Source organism: Podarcis cretensis (genome assembly GCF_951804945.1).
Source record: "Podarcis cretensis genome assembly, chromosome: 4".
In the NCBI taxonomy this organism is placed as follows: domain Eukaryota; kingdom Metazoa; phylum Chordata; class Lepidosauria; order Squamata; family Lacertidae; genus Podarcis; species Podarcis cretensis.
Genome location: NC_137173.1, coordinates 87,823,411 through 87,847,478, shown reverse-complemented (window position 1 = coordinate 87,847,478; position 24,068 = coordinate 87,823,411). Strand labels below are relative to the sequence as shown.

The 24,068-nt window shown below is 46.2% G+C and overlaps 2 long non-coding RNA genes across 3 annotated transcripts in view; both read right to left on the bottom strand.

Annotated features, from left to right (window-relative positions):
- Nucleotides 1-328: 328 nt before the first annotated feature.
- Nucleotides 329-24,068, bottom strand: part of LOC307214513 — a 214,102-nt gene continuing 190,362 nt past the window's right edge. The window contains exon 3 of the long non-coding RNA XR_013838175.1: nt 329-350. This is a non-coding gene — a long non-coding RNA (uncharacterized lncRNA). The remainder of the gene's footprint in view (nt 351-24,068) is intronic.
- On the bottom strand, nt 19,891-24,007 carry LOC307214432. Of its 2 annotated transcripts, XR_013838081.1 has the most exons (3): nt 23,735-24,007; nt 22,034-22,176; nt 19,891-20,040 (listed from the first exon to the last, which is right to left on the bottom strand). It is a non-coding gene; the product is annotated as an uncharacterized lncRNA (long non-coding RNA). The 2 variants fall into 2 exon arrangements; XR_013838082.1 differs by lacking the exon at nt 22,034-22,176.

Below are 24,068 nucleotides of genomic sequence, written 5' to 3'. Positions count from 1 at the left end.
GCTACAGTGACTAAAGGTAAAGGGACCCCTGACCATTAGGTCCAGTCGTGACCGACTCTGGGGTTGCGGCGCTCATCTCGCTATATTGGCCGAGGGAGCCAGTGTACCGCTTCCAGGTCATGTGGCCAGCATGACTAAGCCGCTTCTGGCGAACCAGAGCAGTGTATGGAAACATCGTTTACCTTCCCACCTGTTTATCTACTTGCACTTTGACGTGCTTTTGAACTGCTAGGTTGGCAGGAGCAGGGACCGAGCAACGGGAGTTCACCCCGTCGCAGGGATTCGAACTGTCAAACTTCTGATCGGCAAGTCCTAGGCTCTGTGGTTTAACCCACAGCGCCACCCGCGTCCTGTTCCCCCCAAAAAACAAAATGACTGCTTCCCCCCAAAAAACAAAAGTCTTGCAGACTAACTTCAGCACTTTCATACTAGGGTTTTCCCATGGAGTAGCCCACATTGTGTCCATTTGCTTTAGTTTTATGTCGGCATGACGCCATCATCCACAGGAAATCTGACATTTTAAAAGATCAGGACATCAGCTTTGATGTCCTCAGCATAGCATGACACTTCCGATATTTTCAAGACTCTTCTTGGTCGTTTCCATCGCTGCTTCATAACTGCACGTTTCGCCTGGCTTGCCCCTAGCTTTGTGCATCCATCTCAGAGGAAAGTGAGGCTGGAATTTGTATTACCATGCTATTGCATGCCTCTAGACCTGTATAGGATATCTGTTGACACAGATCACGTGCAAATCACTGAAGAACAAGGCTGCAATCCTGCCTCTTGGGCAGAGATGCAAGTTTCCAAGATAAGTTCGACCTGGAAATGTTTTCTGTGCAAAGGAGGGTGATTTGCATAGAGTGATTAAATCAGAAAATGTGCATTGGGGAATTTTATGATGCCCTTGAGAGCGATCTAATTTATCATGTTTGCTACACTAGCATTTGGTAAACAAAACTAAAAATGCTGAAACTGCTAAGCTTGCCCAAGACTGATTTTCCATTGACATTCTTTCATGGCTACGTAAGAAATGGATTTATTTATTTTTACTCCATATCACTGCTCTTGCTTCGCCAGAGGGTATACCCCAAACAACTCCTATCTGCATAAGGTGGCAGCTAAATCTTCATTGCTCCTCTGTGGGGTTGTGGCTTTCATGCTAGAAACATCCACAGGATATTCTGGGGCCCTCTTGAACCTCACATTAGAGCAGGGGTGGGAAGCTGATACAGTGGTACCTCGGGTTACATACTCTTCAGGTTACATACGCTTCAGGTTACAGACTCCGCTAACCCAGAAATAGTGCTTCAGGTTAAGAACTTTGCTTCAGGATGAGAATAGAAATCGTGCTCCCCTTTGGATCTTGAAGTATGGGTTCCCCCAACAAAATTTAAAAATTTGGCTTTGTAATTCGGAATTTATATGATGTGATTTAATTTGATGTGATTGGCCAGTTAATAAAAATTATTTTTTTAAAAAAAGAGAGAGAGAATAGAAATCGTGCTCCAGCGGTAGCAGGAGGCCCCATTAGCTAAAGTGGTGCTTCAGGTTCAGAACAGTTTCAGGTTAAGTACGGACCTCCGGAACGAATTAAGTACTTAACCTTAGGTACCACTTACCACTGTATTGGCCACATGGACTAGAAGTAGTTTTCCAGGGTTTCAGATGGGAGCATCTATCCCAGACTGAACCTGAATCAAAGCAGCATCATTATTGTGTTCTTTTTCACTTGCACTTCCAACTGGGATTGCCAACTCTCTCTTTTTTAAACAAGGTCCTATACCCTTGTGCAAATTAATTGAAACAAAGCATGTTTTCTATCTTACTCGTAATCCTATACTCAAAACAAACATGAAAAGTCAGTTGATCATTACAGTGTCGGAAGCCTGCAGCCAATAGAAGGAAAGATGTGCTCACCACAATATATTGAGGTTCTATGAAAGAGAGTTATTCCAGAGCTGGAAAAGAGGTATTCTTATGGTACTGGGATATTGCAGCAGGACCTAGCCCCCTGTCACACATTGAAAGTGGTGGAGAAATTCATGACAGAGCAGCAAATAAAGGTACTTGATTGGCCAGGGAATTCCCCGGAAGTAAATCCCATTGAGAATTTGTGAGCTATATGCAAAAGTCGCCTCCCTGCTATAGACTGTATGACTATGGAGAAGCTCATTCAGGAGCTGATTCAAGTGTGGTAAAGGGATCCGAAAATCAACAGTGACTGTTCAAAACTAGTAGACTCCATGCCAAACTGTGTTCAAATGGAGGTCATATCCGTTACTAATGCATGTATATGTGAGTTTAGTACAGGTATATGTGAGTTTTGTACAATAAACTACATTGTTTGTTTCAATTAATTTGAACAAGGGTGTATTCCTGCTGCTTTGATAATAGCAAGCAGCCCAATAATATTAAATTAAGGAGTCAATTATTTTCCTGCCATGAAGAGAAAATGAGGAGGAATTTGCCACTTTCTTCATTTCAGTATGTCAGGTCACTTTTAAGGGCACAGGAGCATGGCCAGTTAAAAAAGGTGGCAACCTGTCTTTTAACAAATTTCTCAAAGTCAAATAAACTAACAACCTTGTGGCTGGCTCTTATTAAATCACTGTTTAAGGATTGCAGCCTGCAACCCAGTTAAAGAAATTGTCCTGTGGATTACCCAGATGAGTCTTTATCAATGAAATCTGAATAAATTTGCATTGGGCTGAAACAATCCCTTTGAAAGGGGGGAGAGACTTTCTTTGTGCTTAGATGGTTTGTGTATATATCACAGGCACCAGTAGGAACTTAGAAGAGGCACTCCCTGGCCTGTTAAACTAGACAATGTACATACTTTTGTAAACCAAGAAAATACTTAACTAAAAATTATATATAAACGGGGAATACCTCTTCTGAGATTTTGCCTCCCATCTACAGTTTTTATAAGTATTCATATATTTATATAAAAAAATGTTTTGCCTGATTGCTCAGGTTTGGCTTGAAGGCAGTTGAAAGGAGGTCACATTGTTTAACTTAACCACTTAATTGATTAAAAGTTTCAATATTTTTGAAACTTTTTGCCTTAAAGCCAAACCTGAGCAAGGGACAACCATTTCCTCTTTGGGATACAGTATCAATCCTATTGGGATACAAGGTTTCTCTGGCTAGCTGTTACCATCAAGCCAGCAGGGGGAGTACAGCACACTTATTTTTTTGTGGGTTCTCAAACTAAAGGAGATATTTCTCTTTGGTGGCCTTTGTCCCCCTTCCAGTCTGTAAGCTCAACGTCTGTATGACCTGTGGGCAAGAGAACTTCTTCCAGTCCCCATAAATCTAAATAGCAAAATTAGTTTTATGCAACTGCTAGCGCACTAAGACCCAACGACTTACACAAACAGCAGATTAACAGTATCCAGTGTTCACGCAGGTGGCGCTGTGGGTTAAAGCCTCAGCGCCTAGGGCTTGCCGATCGAAAGGTTGGCGGTTCGAATCCCTGCGGCGGGGTGCGCTCCCGCTGCTTGGTCCCAGCGCCTGCCAACCTAGCAGTTCGAAAGCACCTCCGGGTGCAAGTAGATAAATAGGGACCGCTTACCAGCGGGAAGGTAAACGGCGTTTCCGTGTGCGGCTCTGGCTCGCCAGAGCAGCGATGTCACGCTGGCCACGTGACCCGGAAGTGTCTCCGGACAGCGCTGGCCCCTGGCCTCTTAAGTGAGATGGGCGCACAACCCCAGAGTCTGTCAAGACTGGCCCGTACGGGCAGGGGTACCTTTACCTTTACGGCTCCACTAACAATCATTTCTCCCAATGCAACAGAAAAGGAAGGCTGGAGATTCAGGCAATGCGAAGGGTGCGGAGGAAGATTAGGATGTTTTTCTCATCCCTGAAATCTTTGTGGCTGGGAACTATGTACAATGTCTGCAACCTGTGCCATCACCTAGCACTGAATATATTGAATTATAGAATCGTAGAGTTGGAAGGGACCCCAAAGGTCATCTATTCCAACACACACACACCCGCAACGCATCCATGACAGATGGCCATCCAACATCTGCTTTAAAACCTCCAAGGAGGGAGAGTCCACCACCTCTCGTGGGAGCCCATTCCATGGTCAAAAAGCTCTTACTGCCAGAAAGTTCTTCCCAATGTTTAGTTGGAATCGCCTTTCCTGTAACTTGAATCCTTTGGTTCGAGTCCTGCCCTCCAGAGCAGAAGAAAACAAGCATGCCCCATCTTCCATGTGACAGCCCTTCAGATATTTGAAGATGGCTATCATACCTTCTCTCAGTCTCCACTTTTCCAGGCTAAACACATCCAGCTCCTTCAAGCGCTTTTCATAAGGCTTGGTTTCCAGACCCTTGATCATCTTGGTTGTCCTTTTCTGCACATGTTCCAGCTTATCAACATCCTTCTTAAACTGTGGTGCCCAAAATGGACACAGTGTTCCAGGTGTGGTCTGACCAATGAAGAACAGAATGGTAGAATAAGAATAAGAATAAGAATAAGAATAAGAATAAGAATAAGAATAAGAATAAGAATAAGAATTTATTTATACCCCTCCCATCTGGCTGGGTTTCCCCAGCCACACTGGATGGCTTCCAACAGAATATTAAAATAGAATAGTCTATTAAACATTAAAAGCTTCCCTAAACAGGGCTGCCTTCAGATGTCTTCTAAAAGTCTGGTAGTTGTTGTTCTCTTTGACATCTGGTGGGAGGGCGTTCCACAGGCGGGTGCCACTACCGAGAAAGCCCTCTGCCTGGTTCCCTGTAACTTGGCTTCTCGCAGCGAGGGAACCGCCAGAAGGCCCTCGGCACTGGACCTCAGTTTTTGGGCAGAATGATGGGGGTGGAGACGCTCCTTCAGGTATACTGGACCGAGTATACCAAAGTATTATTACTTCCCTTGATATTTACACTATACTTCTGTTGATGCAGCCCAGAATAGTGTTAGCTTTTTCAGCTGCTGCATCGCACCATTGACTCATGTTATGTTTGTGGATAAGAGTTTACAAATGTAGAGTACAATTTCACTTTACCTTATGCTAAGATCCCACAAGCTCCATGGACTGCTAGTTATAATCAAACCCAGGTGTCCAAACAAATTACCATGGGCCATTTTTAAACAGATTTCACTAGAATGTTTGGTGCAACACAGACAATACTTTCCCCCCAAAAAAGTAAATTCAGTCTTAGCATCGCAGTGCTAGGCATGTGAGTTAATTAATATATGCAGCAGAGTTTTTCTGCATATGCAAATGGTACGTGCTGAGCTCAATGACATAACTGATCATTCATTCTAATTCTTCTAAGGAAGATGGTCTAGCATGGACAGTCCTGGGGTTTGACCAAGGAAATGGGGTTCTCAAATCTCCAAATCTAAGTCTTCTTCTTTCTTCTTCTTTGGCAATCACTCGTAGCTGAGTAAGATTGTCTTCCATAAACACAGTTTTAACAATGAGTCCGTTAAGTGACTGTGGAGGCCAATTCTGGATCCACGCATCCTTCCACAGTGGGGACATTGGTTTCCAGGTGGGAGCTGATCATGGTGTGGATTTGCCAAGCGTGCTTTCCTCTCAGCATGTTTCTCCCTTTTGTCCTGAGTTCGAGCGTCTTCAAAGCCCATGACACCTTTGGTAAAGGCTGTTCTCCAACTGGAGCACTCGCAGGCTAGTTTTTCCCAGTTGTCAGTGTTTATACTACATTTTTAAAGATTTGCCTTGAGACCGTCTTTAAACCTCTTTTGTTGACCACCAGCATTACACTTTTTATTTTTAAGTTCAGAATAGAGTAGTTGCTTTGGAAGACAATCATCAGGCATCCACAGAACATGATCAGTCCAACGAAGTTGATGTTGAAGAATCATTGCTTCAACACTGGTGATCTTTGCTTCTTCCAGTACACTGGTATTAGTTCGCCTGTCTTCCCAAGTGATGTGTAAAATCTAAATAGTCACTATCTCTCTGCCTAGCAGGGCTGTTGTGAGAGCAAAATGGAATAACCTCATTTGTGACTCCTGAACACTATTTCTTTTTCTGTATTAAATAAAATCTCTGATACTATATCATGAGATGGAGAACAGTAGTCCTCTGGGTGATACTGCCCTAAGGCCATCCAGTGAGCTACAGGGCTAAAACAGGATTTGAAGAACCCAGATCTCCTTGGTCATATGCCAACACTCTTTCCACTGTTCTGCCTTCTCTAGAAGAGGCCTTTGCCCCAAGCTTGATTCTGCTCAAGGTTTAGATTATTTACCTGACTTTGAGACCATGACAAATCATTGACCTTCTGACTGCTAGCACAGTTTGAGTCCTAAGTACCTGCCAACTTCCACACTTGAGGATTAAATTAGCTTTCACTTAACTTGGTAGGTAATGCTAATTTACAGTGCATTTCTTTCCCCTTTATTGAGAAACTGCCATATAGAACTATAAACAGCAAACAGTTCAACAGCAAAGTATCTTTGCATCATTTTTTAATGTGCATTTTTAAATTTTTGTAACTAATGAAAGATTTGCATTATCAGCTGTCAGCCAGTCCTTCTGCATTCTGTCCCATATTGGCAATATTTATATGTGGCAAAGAATTCATGTTAAATGAGAATACAAAAAAGGGAGGCATGAGGAGGTCAAGAAACGAAGCTTTCTAAACATGAGTCTGAAAACTGGAGTTCTTGTTTTTAAATTTTTATTTTCTCATACTTTTTTTTTCATTTGATGTATTGTCTCTGTTGTTTTGTGATGTTTTGATGTATTTTTTTGATTTTGGAAAATAAATAAATATATTATTTTTTTTTTTTTAAAAAAAGAATTCATGTTAATTGGACACTTGGAGGGTCCAGAACACTCATGACATGGGAGATCAGTAATCTAGTTTCGCAACTGCTTTTTTATTTCAGTTTAAGCATGCCAGAAAGGATCCTGTTTGGATTGGAGCTGCAAAACTGGGGGAGAATAGTTAGACCTTTCTCCCACATCCTCGGACCCTCTGTGTTATTTCCCTATGTTAAATCATCCTGCTCACCAATTTGCTATTAGCCAAGTGATAGAGGAAGCAGATACTTTTGAATTATGGTGCTGGAGGAGACTCTTGAGAGTCCCATGGACTGCAAGAAGATCAAACCTCTCCATTCTTAAGGAAATCAGCCCTGAGTGCTCACTGGAAGGGCAGATCCTGAAGCTGAGGCTCCAATACTTTGGCCACCTCATGAGAAGAGAAGACTGCCTGTTGAAGAGAAGACTGCCTGGAAAAGACCCTGATGTTGGGAAAGATTGAGGGCACAAGGAGAAGGGGATGACAGAGGATGAGATGGTTGGACAGTGTTCTTGAAGCTACCAGCATGAGTTTGACCAAACTGCGGGAGGCAGTGGAAGACAGGAGTGCCTGGCGTGCTCTGGTCCATGGAGTCATGAAGAGTCGGACACGACTAAAAGACTAAACAACAACAAGAGGAAGCAGATACAAAATGTGTCTGTTGTGTTCTGAACTGCATAATAACAACGTCATCCATGATATTTTTGCAGAGATGTTGGTAAAATGTGGACTCGACATGATAACTGTTAGGTGGATTTGTAGCTGGTTGAGTGACCTGGGGGGAATGCGACGTGAGGTGCTTCGGGGTTCTGTTCTGGACCCATTGTTGTTCAACGTCTTCATAAATGACATGGACAAAGGATTTGAAGAGATGCTCACCAAATTTTCAGATGATGCCAAACTGGGATGGGTAGCCAATGCCACTGAAGACAGAATGGGGATTCAAGGTGGCCTTAACAGATTGGAGAACTGGGACAAATAGGGAGAAATATCAGGTTCTATGCTTAGGCTTGCCGATCGAGAGGTCGGCGGTTCGAGTCCCCGCGGCGGGGTGCGCTCCCGCTGCTCGGTCCCAGCGCCTGCCAACCTAGCAGTTCGAAAGCACCCCCGGGTGCAAGTAGATAAATAGGGACTGCTTACTAGCGGGAAGGTAAATGGCGTTTCCATGTGCTGCGCTGGCTTGCCAGATGCAGCTTTGTCACGCTGGCCACGTGACCCAGAAGTGTCTGCGGACAGCGCTGGCCCCCGGCTTCTTGAGTGAGATGGGCGCACAACCCCAGAGTCTGGCAAGACTGGCCCGTACGGGCAGGGGTACCTTTACCTTTACCTTTATGCTTAGGCAGGAATAACCAGCTGCACAAATATAAGATGGGGCACACCTGGCTTGCCAGTAGTACATATGAAAATGATTGAGAGGTCTTAGTAGACCGCAAGCTTAACACGAGTCAACAGTGTGGTGCAGCAGCAAAAAAAAAGCTAATGCTATTCTAGACACCATCAACAGAATTATAGTGTCCAGATCAAGGGAAGTAATAGCACTGCTCTGTTCTGTCTTGGTCAGACCACAGCTGGATGGTGTGCAGAGGACAGCCAACATGCAGTTATTACAACAGTCAGTGTAGCATAATTATTTTTATTTTTATTTTTATTTTATTTTTTTATTTATACCCCGCCTCCGTGGCCAGGGCTGGGCTCAGGGCTGCTAACACCAAATATAAATTACAATAAAATGTAATTGAAACAACAACAACAACAACAAACAAACAAACAAACAAACAAACAAACAAACAGTTATTTAAAATACGGCTTAAAAGGCAGCTTAAAAGGCAGCCTCATTTTAGAAGTAGCCCATAAATCAAGACCATAAAGGGAGGAAACATCAGATATTCACCTGAGCCAGCTATCCATGCCGGTACTACATGGACCAGCAAAAAAGCCAAGGGAAAATCCCATATAAGGGGTCAGAGTGAGTCTAAACTGAAGGCCAAGTGGAACAGCTCCATCTTGCAGGCCCTGCGGAAAGATGTCAAATCCTGCAGGGCCCTAGTTTCTTGTGACAGAGCGTTCCACCAAGTTGGGGGCAGTACTGAAAAGGCCCTGGCCCTAGCTGAGACCAATCTAACTTCCTTGAGGCTCGGGACCTCCAAAGTGTTGTTATTTATGGACCTAAAGGTTGTTATTTATGGACCTTAATGTCCTCCGCAGGGCATACCAGGACAGGCGGTGCCAGATTGCTGAATGAGGAATAAGGAGATCCAAGCTGAGTTCCTCACTCATCCATCAAGTGTTCTGGCTGACACAGGGACCTAGGAAGCTACCTTATAGTGAGTCAGGCCATTGGGCTATCTCCAGTCTCTCAGAAGACATTTACAGCCTTACCTGTAGATACCATGGGTTGAATCCAGGACCTTCTACATGTGAAGCAGTTGCTCTACCACTGAGCTATGTCCCTTCCCCAAATGATCTCAAGGAGAGCTAGAAAAGTCCTGAACCTGAGATCTTGGAGAGCCACTGCCAGTATTGGGCTAGATGTTCTGACACAGTACAACATGCTCCATAAAGTAGGTTTCAACAGCCCCTGGCAAGTGAACAGAAGGTTGGCAGGACCGTGTGGCAGCCTATTCCCCATAGACAGACCCGGCAGTTTCTGTTGGGTGGAGATGTCTTTCACATCCGCCATGCTTGCTGTTCTATCTACAGCATAATAGCCTGAACAATGCAAGCCTGCAGAACTCCACAAATGCCTCTTTTATGGGCTCTTAAATCAACGGACCAGACAAGTTCAACTCCTCTTTGGGGAATATGTGATCCCTCCAAAACAGGGAACTGTGGTCAATTTTCTTTGCAAACTACTCAGTGCACTTCCTGCGCTGTGTGGGAGACAGGAGATGAATTATGGACAACGCAGCAGCAGCAAACGCAGACGTGAAGGAAGGCAGTAGATAAAAAGTCAGAGAAGGGGAAGCTGACCAGGACTAAAACATTTGAGAGAGAGCAAGAGGGAGAGAGATGTTCAACGGCTAAATCACCCAAACTGTTTTGCCAAACTATGACATGCCTGGTTTCCTGTGCTTAATTTTTTTAAGACTTCTTTTAAAAAAAAAATAGGGAGGGGGATAACCAGCTGTTCTTTGTATAGTCCAGGAAACAAGTTTGATTTATTGCTTGAAGGCTAGTTTCGAAGGGAGAGGGGGGCTTGCCTGTGGCAGCTACGGTACCAGAGAAGTCACTCGGGCCTGTCCACTTTGAAGGGCTCCAAACCGCTTCCTGAACAGCCTCCTTCTACACTCATCACCTCTGACAGCTATTATTGACAACGGTTTGACTGGGGCCTGGGAGTATTTTAAAGCAGCAGGGGTCCGGCCGGAACAATCAAGCTGTCAATTACCTTTTCCCCTGTTGTGAAAAGGGGGCCCAGGACAATGCCGGAAAGCTCAGCGGGTGGGTGTGCTGTTCGAAGTATGTGACCCACTCTGCATTCAAAATTGACTAAATGGCGGTGCCTGCCTTCTCTCTCCCCCCCCCCCGCCCCGCCCGCCACCCCAAACTGCCTGCTCTGATGAGGATGGCTGGAGCAGAAGGTGGAGGTGTCACTATGGAAAGGTTCAGAAGTTCTGCTCAGGCAGAACTGGCATGGCCTTTTATTAACTTGCTGCTGCTCCCTTCCTTTCTTATGTTAGAGAGGATGGGGGGTAGGGATTATTTTCTTCCTCCCGCCTCTCCTTGCTCAAGCAGCCCTGACCACAGAGAACGCCCAAGCCGCAGTACCTATATTGTGTGTCTTTTAAAAAAAAACTTCCTGTGAACACTGATGACTTGCTGAGCGGCCTGTCCATCATACAGGCCCCTTTGTCCATCAGTCACTTCCCATTTGAATTTGACTGACTGAGGAACCCGGAGTTATTTGTAAAGAACAACAAGGCTTTTCATTCATAATTTCAGGAAGGGGGGTAGGGTGGGGAAACCGGGGTGCTAATGACCAGCCTTGAATAACCGGGGGAATGTGGTTTATTCAAGGCAGGAAGATGCCCAACTGGCAAACCAAATGATTCAGAGGAGATGGGAGAGAGAAGCAAGAACAAACAATGGAATCAGGTTCACATCCCTATAGGAATCATTATTATTTTTTAAGTGTTTAAAGAAGAGGTGGAAGAAAGTGGAAGCAGGGCGAGGTGGCAAGCAGGAGGGATAATATAACTTGTTATATTTCATTGTGTTGAATTGTTTTCTTACATTTATGACCGTCCTTCCTCCCTAGAACTGATGGCAGGGTACATGTAATTCCAAAGCAGTCATGCATCCAGGCCTTGACCAGACTCAGACCTGCTTTTCTTTAGCAAGCATAAGGTGGCCTCATGGTCTCAGTGTGTCTTTGGGTATCCCCAGGTGTGCCATCAAGCTTCTGCAAAAAGATTGCCCTATGTGAAGTCAGGGCAAGGAAGAGGAAAGAATTCCGCATCTGTTATTAGAAGAGAAAAGTACTTTTTAAGCTAGATTGCAGAAACTCAATGCATCTTTATTTCCTACCATTAGATGAAGAGCTTGAGATGAGAACATCAGTACAGTGGTGCCCCGCAAGACGAACGCCTCGCAAGACGGAAAACCCGCTAGACGAAAGGGTTTTCCGTTTTGGAGGCGCTTCGCAAAACGAATTTCCCTATGGGCTTGCTTCGCAAGATGAAAATGTCTTGCGAGTTCCTGCGGGTTTCCCCCCCTCTTTTCCCCCTTTTCCTAAGCCGCTAAGCCGCTTAACAGCTGATCCACTAAAAGCCGCTAAACCGCTAATAGCGCTAATCCGCTAAGCTGTCAATGGGCTTGCTTCGCAAGACGAAAAAACCGCTATACGAAGAGCCACACGGAAGGGATTAATTTCGTCTTGCGAGGCACCACTGTATATTCCTGCTGGATCAGACCACAAGACCCATTAGGTCTAGCATCCTCTTCTCAGCAGCCAACCTATGCCAAATCCACATGCAAAACACAAGTGCAACCGAGGGCGCTGACTTACCCCCACATTGCAGAGGCACATCACATGACATGTCATGTGATGTGTCCTGTCCCCCCCTAGTGTGCTCGCGTGGGGTGGGGAATGGGGAGCGCAGAGGTGGGCTCCTCGCTCGGCCTTCTCTTGCCCGTGCAACATCAGCAGGGAGGCAGAGCAGGCCACAGGATTTGGGGGGGAGTCCAGCCGCCTCCTTAAAAAAATGGGGGAGTTCTAAAGACTCCTCAGACCCCCCACCACCACTTGGCACACCTGAGTGAAACAGCACTATTCCCATCTGGGACTCCCAGAAAATGGCAGTCAGAGACATTCTGCTTTCTACAGTGAAGGCAGAACATAGCCAATCTGGCTAGTAACCATTGATGACCATATCCATGATTGCAGTCCCCATCAATGTCTCTTGTGGGAGCGAGTTCCATAGTTTAACCATGCACCAGTGCCTTTTTTTTTCAAGGGGTACTCAAGGGTGCGCAGTACCAGCACCTTTTTTAAAAAATAAATTTAAAAACTTTAATAAATTTAAAAATTTAAGTGAGGTCCAGCGCTGAGGGCCTTCTGGCGGTTCCCTCACTGTGAGAAGCCAAGTTACAGGGAACCAGGCAGAGGGCCTTCTCGGTGGTGGCGCCCGCCCTGTGGAACGCCCTCCCACCAGTTGTCAAAGAGAAAAATAACTACCAAACTTTTAGAAGACATCTAAAGGCAGCCCTGTTTAGGGAAGCTTTTAATGTTTAATAGGTTATTGTATTTTAGTGTTTTGTTGGAAGCCGCCCAGAGTGGCTGGGGGGACTCAGCCAGATGGGCCTGGTATAAATATATTATTATTATTATTATTATTATTATTATTATTATTATTAATAATTTATTGTTTTTGTTTTTATTAAAAAGTGTGGCACTTACTGTAACAACTTCATGGTGAGTACTGACACCTATTTTTCTAGGGAAAAAAGCACTGACATGCATTATGTGAAGAAGTGCTTTCCTTAGCCAATCCTGAATCTTCTAACATTTAGCTTCACCAGCTGGCCCCAGATTCTAATGTTGCGACAGAGGAAGAACAACTTATCCCTATTCACTTCCGCTACATGTATATATAGTGCTCTCATGTAATCCCATGCTCACCTTTTTTCAAAACTAGACAGCTCCAGATGTTGTAACCTTTCCTTATAGAGGAGATGGGGAGGGAAATGCCATAAAACCTAGAAATTAATAAACGATAGGTTTTTATTTATTTGGGATGTGAAGAGAGAAATGCAAGCTGCAGAGGAATTCCTGAGCTAGCCTATGTAAAATGACCTGGCCAAGCTAGGGCCATTAAGAAACAATACAGGGCCATTGAGAGCCATTGGCAATGCAAGAGGACTGTTCCGCCCCTTTGCCCTGAGGTGTGAACAGAGATTTGGAAGGTTGCCAGGGTAACTGGGTGTGAGGTGACAGGAAAAGAGAGTTTTTAGCAGGGTGCTCTGGGAAGAAGAAGGAAGAAGAGAAAGTGGGAGCCATCTTGGGCAGGCTGGCTGGGAGAGATGCTTTGGACTCCAGGACTGCACTGCTGTGGGGGACAAGCCCTTCTTGAAATGACCATGCTGCAAGATCTGGTTTCCTTCCACACAAACTGAAGGTGTAAATAGGTGAATAAACCATGTTTCTTAAAGCTAGGACAGCCTTGGTCGTGTCTCATTTCTCCAAAGAATGACAGACCCTGTGTGAGTGCCTGAGACCCCAGGGGCTCTTGGTACTGCACAGCAGAGAGAGAGGGATGCACCCAACTTATGCCTTGATCAGTTTGATTGCCCTTTTCTGAACTTTTTTCAACTTTACAATATCTTTTATATATATATATATATATATATATATATATATATATATATATTATTAAAGATTAGTTTACAAAAATACAGTGATACCTCGGGTTACATACACTTCAGGTTACATACACTTCAGGTTACAGACTCTGCTAACCCAGAAATAGTGCATTGTCTCTTTTTTCAAGTTGAATTTTCTACAGATTACAGTGGTACCTCAGGTTACAGACGCTTCAGGTTACAGACTCCGCTAACCCAGAAATAGTACCTCGGGTTAAGAACTTTGCTTCAGGATGAGAACAGAAATCGTGCAGCGGCAGCGGGAGGCCCCATTAGTTAAAGTGGTGCTTCAGGTTAAGAACAGTTTCAGGTTAAGAACAGACCTCCAGAACGAATTAAGTTCTTAACCTGAGGTACCCACTGTAGTTTCATTTGTTGTGAGACATTAGTGTTACATACAGTGTTAGGTTAGGAAGAAAAGGGATGGAAAGAGGGGGACAGGGGAGTGGTATCAGCAAAAAGAAAAGAACTCACTCTAAAACTCACTTACAGATAGTACCTAACACCACGGAAACTAGTGCTAATACGCCCAGGAACCTCACCAAAAGGCTGGAGAGGATGCACCTCCACAGGCACATACCTCCACATGTGGTGGGAATGTCCCCAAATCCAACTCTTCTGGACATCTATCACACAAGAAATATGCAAAATAACTAAGCAAGTGCTAGAAATCACCCCAGAACTGGCCCTACTTAACATCTTCCAAGATAATAATGCCCACTCGCATCATAAAGAGCTTGTAATATTCTTTTTGAGGCAAGGCAATTAGAACTGCTTGCAGTATTCCAAGTGTGGCTCTTTTCAGTTCCCATCCTTATGATCCCTGACCTGGAAGTGTTTAAAGCCAGGTTAGGTCAGGAAGAAGCAAAGAGATGCCTGGAGCATGGAATGAGTCATGCGGTCACCTGGGAGCCCTCATCCTTCCTTCTCTCTGTGGCCTCTAGTGGTTTGCTTCACGTGACAAACAGAATGCAGAACCTGTTTTGGAGTCCGGTTGATCCTGACAGTGTTCCAGATGGTGACAGACGAATCAAAGACTGCCTGGCTGCTCTTGAGACAACTGGGTGGATTTCTTGATCTCCCAAGGCCTCTCTCAAAGAGCAAGTTGCTGTCAGAGATAATTAAGCCCTTTTCCTTCCTTAGGCGCATTATTATCTTCCCTCCTTCCTTTGGCTTCATTACCGCTCTTTCAAACGCTCCAACATGAAAAGAAGATGTCAATTAAAGGTTTATGTTTCTAAGGAAATACCAGGCATTAATGCCTGCCTCCCACTCGCTAAACAATGTCCTGGATCAATATCTTTGCATTAAGCCATGAGACAATGTACAAAATGCTCAGGGGAGGCAGCAGACAAGCCATGCAGCCATCCGCTTGCAGGGAATAAGTACTTTGAGGAAATGCACCCAGCAGAAAGATAGCTATCTATTTGGACTACTCAGCTCTTAACCAGAAATGAAACAGACAAATTATACACCGCATTTCTTCCTCTCTCGCTCTTCCTCCTCAGCCCCCTCCTTATTTATAAAACATGCTTAAGAATTTATTTCTGATCTGCTCCTGTAGACATTCCTTGATTCACAGCCATGGGGGCCGCTTACAATTATGTAGTGAAATTGCTATAGGCCCTTGAATGGAGACATACCAAAAGGGAGGATGTGTGGCTCTGGGATGAATTAGATGCCACAGAGAAGATGCAGGTCAACAGCAGCAGCAACTCTCCTCTCCATCTATTAGTGTGATGGCCTGGGAATAGGATTCAGAGGCTGAACCTGAGGAATCCCAGCCTGCACAGGATTCCCTGCCTCCAGAACCAGCTGAGCCGGGGCTGGGGCATGAGCCTGGAGGGTCCTCACCTGTGCTGGATCCTCAGGTGCAGGCACCAGCTGAGTCTGCTCTGGCGCCTGAGGGGATGGAGGACCCATTGCCTGCAGGTGCTCCACCCACAGCCCCATCAGAGGAAGCTGAGGTTGCCTCTGGGTCTGGTCACCCTCCAGCCTCTCCTGAGCTGCAGAGCCTCAGGGAGAGAGGCGGAGGGAACTAAGTTCCCGCAGGAGGAGTGCTTGCCTCCAGGCCAGGAGAGGCGAGTCACATGTGGACCAGGGCCGCCCTATGCCTCGGGGCAGATAAAAGCCAGCCAGCCCAGTCCCAGGTTGCGGGAGCAACATTGTTGGTAGCCTGTTCCTGCCTGCACCCTGCCCTGCTTTTCTGCTGGAGCTCCTGACCTCACCCAACTCCCTGCCTTGGACCCAGCTTCAGCTTTGATGGGACTGCCTCCATACTGGACCCTCAACCTCGACCTCGGACTGGACTCGGACCTCGCCTCTCGGTTAGCCCCTGGGACCAGCACAATTAGTCTCTCTCTCTCTCTCTCTCTCTCTCTCTGATTTTATGTCTGATAAAAATAAATTTATGACATAGAAACAGTATGTTCCAATTTCTTTGCCCCCGTGATGTCATAGCTGCTGCTGATGTCATGCTTGGGATGTTATACCAGGATCAGGTGGCGCTATAGAGATATCTGAGGCACATGCCTTCTCCTAAAGAACCTTGGGAACTAGTTAAGGGTGCTGGGAATTTTCTGGGAATGTGCTCACGTTCTGCTCCCTGGTTTCCCACTGGCTTCTGGTTGGCCGCTGTAATAACAGTATACTGGACTAAATGGGCCATTGGCCTGATCCAGTAGACTATTACTATGTTCTTACAATAATGTAGTTTTGCGAGCGGAAAACTACAGTTCCCAGCGTTCTTTGGAGGAAGCCATGTGCTTTAAACATATGGTATGGGTATGATATAGTAATTTAAGTAGTTTTGCAGGACCTTTTCTTACTCTGTATGCAGGCTAAGGGAAAGCTCTTACTTGCGATGATCCTGCACACAGAAGGGGCGATCTTTAAACGATCCTTGGCACATACAATCCTAGCTTTGGGGGCTCATAGCAGGCCGACTAGTCCATTCTTCTGCTCAGCATGTAATATATCACCAGCTAAGCTTTGAGATGCGACGTGGGCGGTGCTGTGGGTTAAACCACAGAGCCTAGAACTTACAGATCAGAAGGTCAGTGGTTCGAATCCCCACAACAGGGTGAGCTCCCGTTGCTTGGTCCCTGCTCCTGCCAACCTAGCAGTTCAAAAGCACGTCAAAGTGCAGGTAGATAAATAGGTACTGCTCCGGTGGGAAGGTAAACAGCATTTCCGTGTGCTGCTCTGGTTCGCCAGAAGTGGCTTAGTTATGCTGGCCACATGACCCGGAAGCTGTATGCCGGCTCCCTCGGCCAATAAAGCGAGATGAGCGCTGCAACCCCAAAGTCGGCCATGACCAGACCTAATGGTCAGGGGTTCCTTTACCTTTACCTTAAGCTTTGAGATAGGGCAGTATATTATGATGTCGGAAAGCAGGTGGGGACGAAGAAGGCAGTTGCTGGCCAAACAGACAAGTAGTGTTGCCATGCACAGCTTCTGCCTTTTCCTGGTGAGGCCAGGCGCACGCTGCTGCCCTGGGCAGAGCACAACAGCTGGGGCACCACATGGCATGGCACCACAAAGCCCCAGCCTCCCGGGAACCACCAGCCCCGGCTCGCCCAAAAGATAGTTTCTCAATGCTTGCATGGCGGCTACCATGAACCACTGTTCGGATCAGTGTGAGTAGGAACAGAGGGAGAAGGCAGCCTTCCACTGCTCGCAGGGCCAGAGAGGGGAACAAAGAGGCTGGCAGGCGAGTTCTCCTCCTGAGGCCAGTGGCTGGGCTGTGGAGGGAGGGAAGGCATCGAAGTTTGTGATGCTGGCTGTGAATGGGATTTTGCGACACAGAATCTAATTGGAAATTCTGAAATTGCTCTTGCGGTTTCCACTTCAAATCGATTTCAGGCAATGTATCAATACATCGCCTAGGCTTAGTCACTATGGCCCTATTTATTCCCCAGCCATGGGTATAGCTGGGATTTTGTTGGGGGGGGAGGCAAAAAGTTGTTGAGCTCTTTTTGGCAGGTTGCCCCCCCCCAAAAAATGTTGAGCTTTTTGGAGGAGATCACAGGTAAAAAAATCCCCCAATATGAGGACATTACGGGGGCAGGCTTCTGCGGGGGGGGGGGCAGAACCTCAGTTAACTAAGTACTTTTAATGCTTTTCAACAGCATTTGAGGATTTTGGGGGGCAGCTCCCCCCTCCACCCGCTTGGCTACACCCATGTCCCCAGCTACTAATCTAAAGGCAGACAACCTCTGAGCAAGTGCAAAGATAGCAAAGGATGCAGCTCACAATCCACTTGGTCCTGAACAGGTCCACTGCCTTTGACAGGATGAAGCCAATGCCATGGCAGCCCTCTCTAGCACCCACCACCCCCAAGCTACAGAAAGGGGGTGATCATGTCAAAGGAGATCCTTGCTTGCAGCAGGTTCAAAAGCAGCTTTACACACCCTCTCTGAAAGTACGCTGTGGGATTATTACAGTGAAAAGCCCCTTGGGAGCCTCAAGCATTGGGGATGAGGCCCTCTTTTCTACCCATAGGACTATGTCCCCCTCCCTTGCCAACAACAAATGCAACTGCTAGAGCACAAAAGGCAGAAAATGAGGTTACTGTTGCAGCAGATGCATGGCAGCTGGGTGGAATGCAGCACGGGCCAGTTAAATACAGTAGGCTGAGTGGAGGAGGTGCTCTTACCTGCTTGTCCTAGAATTGCCTGGCAAAATGCCCAAACTGCATTCACAAGTAGCTGCAAAACAGCTTCCAAGTAGTGTTACACAACAAGGAGAAGTCGTGCTTCCTCTGTCTCAGCTCCCACCCCATCCCTGCTCCTTCCCGCCCCCCAGACTAGAAGCTTGGGTTCTGTTTTCAAGCCTTATCAATGGCCTCCTATTGCACTCCTGAACAGAGAAGGCAATAGGCAGCTCTTTCAGCCAATTGTATCTTTCTATGCAGGGAGAGAAGCCTATCTTTTCTACTGTTCTCCTGCTCTGAAGTATTTCTTTGCTAACAGCACACAAAGCGGCTTAATTCACTGCTCCCTCTAGCGGGCAGAAAGCCATCAAACCCTTGCCATTCATAAAATTGCTGAATGAAAAGAGATTTGCCGCTGGGACAGTACACCTGGCTCTCTGGGCTGCTAACACTGCCATATGATTGGAAGATGTGATGTCTGTCGCCTACAGTGCTTTGGAGCCAGGTACCCCCTGCCCCATCCCCCAAAGGGGGCTGGAGCATCCACAAAGGATTGCATCATCAGATATATTTACAAATGAACTGTCATTAAAGTAAGGGATTTCTAGCAAGTGATTGAAGGAACCTGTATGGAAGTTGATTGGGGTTTTTTTAAGTCAGGAATGGCCATAACTCTAGAACAGAATGTTCGAATTAAATAAATATGAAAGATATAGAAATTGTAATTAAAGGGATCCAAGTCATACTCTGAGTAGACCCATTGAAATTAATGAACTTGAGCACATTAATCAGGCTGCTTTATTACTCAGTGGTAGATCACCCCAAACTTCTAATGTAATGTGTGATAGATGCTTTATAGAAGTGAAATATCCCCTTTAATCTTATAGATTTTCATTAATTTGAGCTATTCTAAGTTTTAAAAGGCTGCTCCGCACACAAACACACTATATTACTTGCTTTGCACTTGCAAATAATGGTTCACATACACATACTGACACACCCAGCATTGGACTTTTGAAAGTCTTTTGAGTCTGAGGTCGCTGGGTGCTGAATCTGAAAACAAGAGACTTGCAAAATCTGTTTGCTACACAGTCCTCTGCATGAGAGCCTACAGGGTAAGGATAAGAACAGTATGAATGAACTGGGCTGCACAAACACCTCCAGGGAGACTTTTTTCATTATTTAGCCTACTAGCCCAGCTCTTATTTGCAAAGTATTTGACTCAAACTCCAAATTTCTAGCAGCTGGGCTACTAATAGGTGCCGGCTTCCTGGGGCCCTGGGTGCCTAAGCACCCACAAAATTCCCCATGAAGAGGCCGGGCACCCACAAATTTCAGTGTCAGGGCCATGCACGCTGCATGGCACCTATGGTTGCTGGCCATCCTCTGCTTTTGCATATTATGTGAGTTTTATCACGCGTATTTCATGCAGTCCATTCCTATGGGTGTTACTCAGAAGTAGGTCCCACTGCATTAAATGGGGCTAGCTCCCAGCCAAAAGAAACAGGATGACATCCAAAATAGGACATACTCCACAAAATGGATGTTGTATTCTTGAGTGTTTACTCTTTGTCTTCTTTTAAAAAAAACCTGGGAAACAGTTGTTGGATGTGGCATAGGTGTCCCTCTGCCTGGTCCTGTCGTCTTCTGCCCAAGGAGTGATGCTAACGTCACTCTGTTCATTCCACCTGCCAAATGGCCAGGTGAAAGTACAGCCAGAAGAATGCCCACAGCCTGCAAAAAACACCCAGAAATTGGGAGAGGGAGAGGAGGAGCTGAGCTAGCCCAGGATCTGGTAGGTCACAAACTGGCCCCATTGTCAACGAATGTAATGGCAATGGGTCCAAATTTCTGTGCCAGCTCCTGGCTGCTATTTGTCTTTCCTCCCACCTTGTACCTTGGCAGGGCTGTGAGTGTGGCAGTAGCCCTGCCGCTCTGCAAAGCCTCCCTAGACAGCAGCTTGGGTTCAGATTGCACAGTAATATTCTAACAGCCAGTGCCATGCATTATCTTTAGCTAATAGGCTCCAATGGGGAAAGTCTGGTTGATTTCGAAAGCTTAGTATTAAATTACGCGTAGAAAGTGAGACTGGCTGGGAGCCTGTGCAGAGAGAGAGCCACATCAGATTATCATATCTTGGCTTATTGAGTCAAGATTTGCTTGCATCTTTGATTTTTGCAATTAAAGCAGGAAGTCTCTCGTTCACCAGAATTTCCTGTCTCATCTGATTTGAGCTGGGAAAATATGGTTACCAACTTGAGAACCAGTCAAGATCTCAAATCAACTTCAAACTGACATTTAAGATCTTGACTTTGTGCCCAAAGCTGCTAACCACTGTTTCTTGGGCAGACTAAGTGAGAAACTATGGTTAATTACACACTTCCTGGTTTAATTACTGCTCACTGCAAAGGGGTTACATGTGCAGGCAGAACTTGATATATGAACTTAATAGACTGAGATGACCATCTGAATGTGGTCATACTTCTCACTATAGCCCAGTGTGCCTAACCACTGCCTTCCAGTTGTTACTGGGACTGCAATTACCTCCAGGCCCAGCCGGCATGGCCAAGAGTCATGGAGGATGTGAGTTGCAGTTCAACATCTGGAGAGAAGGAAGTCAACCACGTCTGCTCCAGAAGTCTCCAAACACTTAACAGCACAATCCACGGCATGTTTACTTGGGACTAAATCCCTAGGAAATGTGGGTAGGACTGTAGCCAAATTAGGCCTTGGTGAATGAGTGTGAATTCCGTTGAGCAAAGTGGGACTTACTTCACCGTAAACAAGCCAAGGATGGGGCTGCCACTCCAAATCAGGCTCTTTCTAGGGAGGTCTTGTGAGATGATAAAGCTTACTGCTCTCACCCACAAGCAACGCATTTGGAATTAAAGTGATTTTGTCACCTTTCCCAAGTGGATGACAGTATGAACCATGAAATATGTGAGCATTGTGGCTGTCTGTTGGTTTCTTTAAAAAAACATACTGTAGCCCTCACAGTCACTGAACTGTCTTGAACGTTAAGGAAACAAGCGTAATTGCTTTCTGAATAATGCTGCCAGGTTGTTCCTTTCCTTCTCCTACTCACGGCAGTGGTACAATCGATTGAACTACCCCAAGATAAATGCCACCAGTGGTCAAAGTTCCTGGCAGAATTTATCCAGAGGACCGTCATCATAGACAACTTCGCATCATTTTTAAAAATAATGATAATTTTGAAAATAATGAATGGATCCCTGTTGGCATTCAATGAAGAAATGGATTCTAGTTTCTCCAAGGCCAATGGCACCATTCTAGTCCTACCACCCGCCAGATTCTCTCACCCATATCAAGAATGAATCAGCTTGTATTTCTTTTGCAGGCTGCACCCTTAAAATATTCCTGAAACTGGAGCAGATAAACCAATTCTAAGTACACTTACTCTGAAGTAAGTTTTCTCGATTCCACCCATGCAAGGAATTGTTCCTGAATGGGAGGCCCAATCCAGGACACTGTTCACACAACAGCAAGTCCCTTTGAGTTGAAAACGGCTTTTTTACTTGGTCTGCCCGGAAAGCTCAGTTGGGTATCCAACCGACGCTGATAATATCAAGACTAGATGATTCACAGGGGCCCTTCCCACGCTACCACAAGCACCAAATGGGGCTATCTTCTGCGTGTAAACTCAGGGCAACCGGGCGCAACAAGGTTTTGAAGCCCATTTCCCGTTTTCTCAGCGCTACATTCTTACCCGAGCGCACTTTCTCTTTTCTTTCCGGGATCATGTGTAACTTTCTTAAGGCGTCCCATGAGCGTGCAAGGATTTCAGCCCAAATGGTTGCACGCCACAGTCTGAATGCTCCGGAAGGAGCATCTCGCTAATCCCATTTTTAACTGAAGGGGCGCGGGGGGAGGGAGGAAAGAGAGTGAGAGTTGGTAGAGAAAGCGATGCAAAGAACAGTGGGAGCCGGCCTGTTTCAGGCACGCCGTGTTCCGCTCCTCACGTACACTAACGTGGGGGAGGGCGACTCGGGCTGGGAGCTAACACTTGTACACAGCGTATCAATTGTGTTAATCCACCGAACAATGTGTCCTCCCCTTCTTACAAACACAGCGCCCTCTAAAATCTGCTAGGTGATTGGATTACCTTCTTTCTCAAAGGAGGGGATGGGTGGGAGCGGGGCAGGACGTCTAACATTAATGATGCAATTCTGAAACACGTGTTCTTTTGGGTCAGCCTTGTTGACTTTTGTCACGTCTACTTTGAGAGTAAGTTGGCCGAAGATTGCGAGCGACTCACTTTTCATTATTATTTAAGGGAAAAGGAAGGCATTGGGGGTTGTGTATGTGTGTGTTTGTTTTGGAGGGGGGTGTCTACTCGCGAGTAAACGCAGTATGAGAGGTGGCTGCCTTGGAGCTGCGATCCTAAATATTGTCATTTGCAATATCGACAAGATCCTAAGGGAAGCCAAGTGAATGGTTCCAGGGTCGCGCGGCCCGATCCTGTTCATGTTACATTAAGAAGTAAATCTCATCCAGTTCAACGAGATTGATGCCCAGGTTACAGCGTGGAAAAGGATCGCAGCCTTCCTAGAATCTCCCTTTACAAATTTACAGGGCTCCTACTACCCAGACCCACTCCCAAGTAAAACAACTCTTTTGCACTTTGGGATTTCAGCCTCGAAGAGATCTTCTGGAATTGCACTTCCCGGTAACATTTGCTCACGAGTAGTCCCCGGGCAATCGACAGAAATATAGCCCGCAGAAAACCTGCTATGCAGGAGAGACATATCTTGGAACCTGCAAGGGACTGTCTGAACCGTGGGGGGGGGGGGATAAGAAGCGCCTACTCTAGAGTAAACGGTTGTAAATTCCGACACGGGGGTGGGAAAGAAAACCGCCCACAAATCTGACACGAGCTTTCTTGGAAAAGGCCATCTCCCTAAAGCCCGTGGAACAGGCATTGGATCAGTGCGGAATGCGACTTACTTCCGAGTAAGCGTGCGTGGGAGGGAGGGAAGGAAGGAGTGCGGGGGGGGGGGAAAGAGGGAGAGGGCGCTCGAATCCCCGTCGATCATTTCTCTTTGTCCAAAATGTCACCGGCGACGTTTAAAACGCTTTCGGGTCACAGTCCCCTCCCTCCCTCCCTCCTTCCAGCTTGCACCGAGAGCGGAAATTATTGTGGAAATAATACCCGATCCCCTGCAGTTTTCGGGGGGGTGTGTGTGTGTGTGTGTGCCTAGACTTAGCCCCATCCGCGTATAACAAAAAAACAGGGTGGGGGGGAGAGGAATCGAGGAGGGGAGGGAGAGAGAGAGAGAGAGAGAGAAAAAGGAAAAGGAACGAAAGAAAGAAAAAGGAAAGAAAGAAAGAAAGAAAAGCCGTTGGATCGGCGAATGGGCTTCTCCCCTCTCTCCGTCCCTCCCCAAGCTGGTGTTGCCCTTTTGAATACCTCCTGGCGCGCTCTGCTAAAGGCTAGCTCCCAAGCGCTGGCAGGCGGAGAGGTTGGGAGGGTAAGTGAATGTAAGCCGGGGCGAGCCAATGAGGTAGGACCGGATACGATATATCCTCTGGGACAACAACTGCTCTGTTCCTCCTCAGATCCACATGACGCCATTTACTGCTGCTTTTGCGGAGAGATCACCCTGCCTCCTCCGGAAAGAAGAAAAAGAGAGGGGGGAGAGAGAGAGGGAGGGAAGGAGGGAGGAGGAGGTGGAGGAGAGAGGGCGGAAAAACGCTGGAGCGCTGCAAGGACGGATCTCCAACCTGCCTTCCTGCAAACGCGC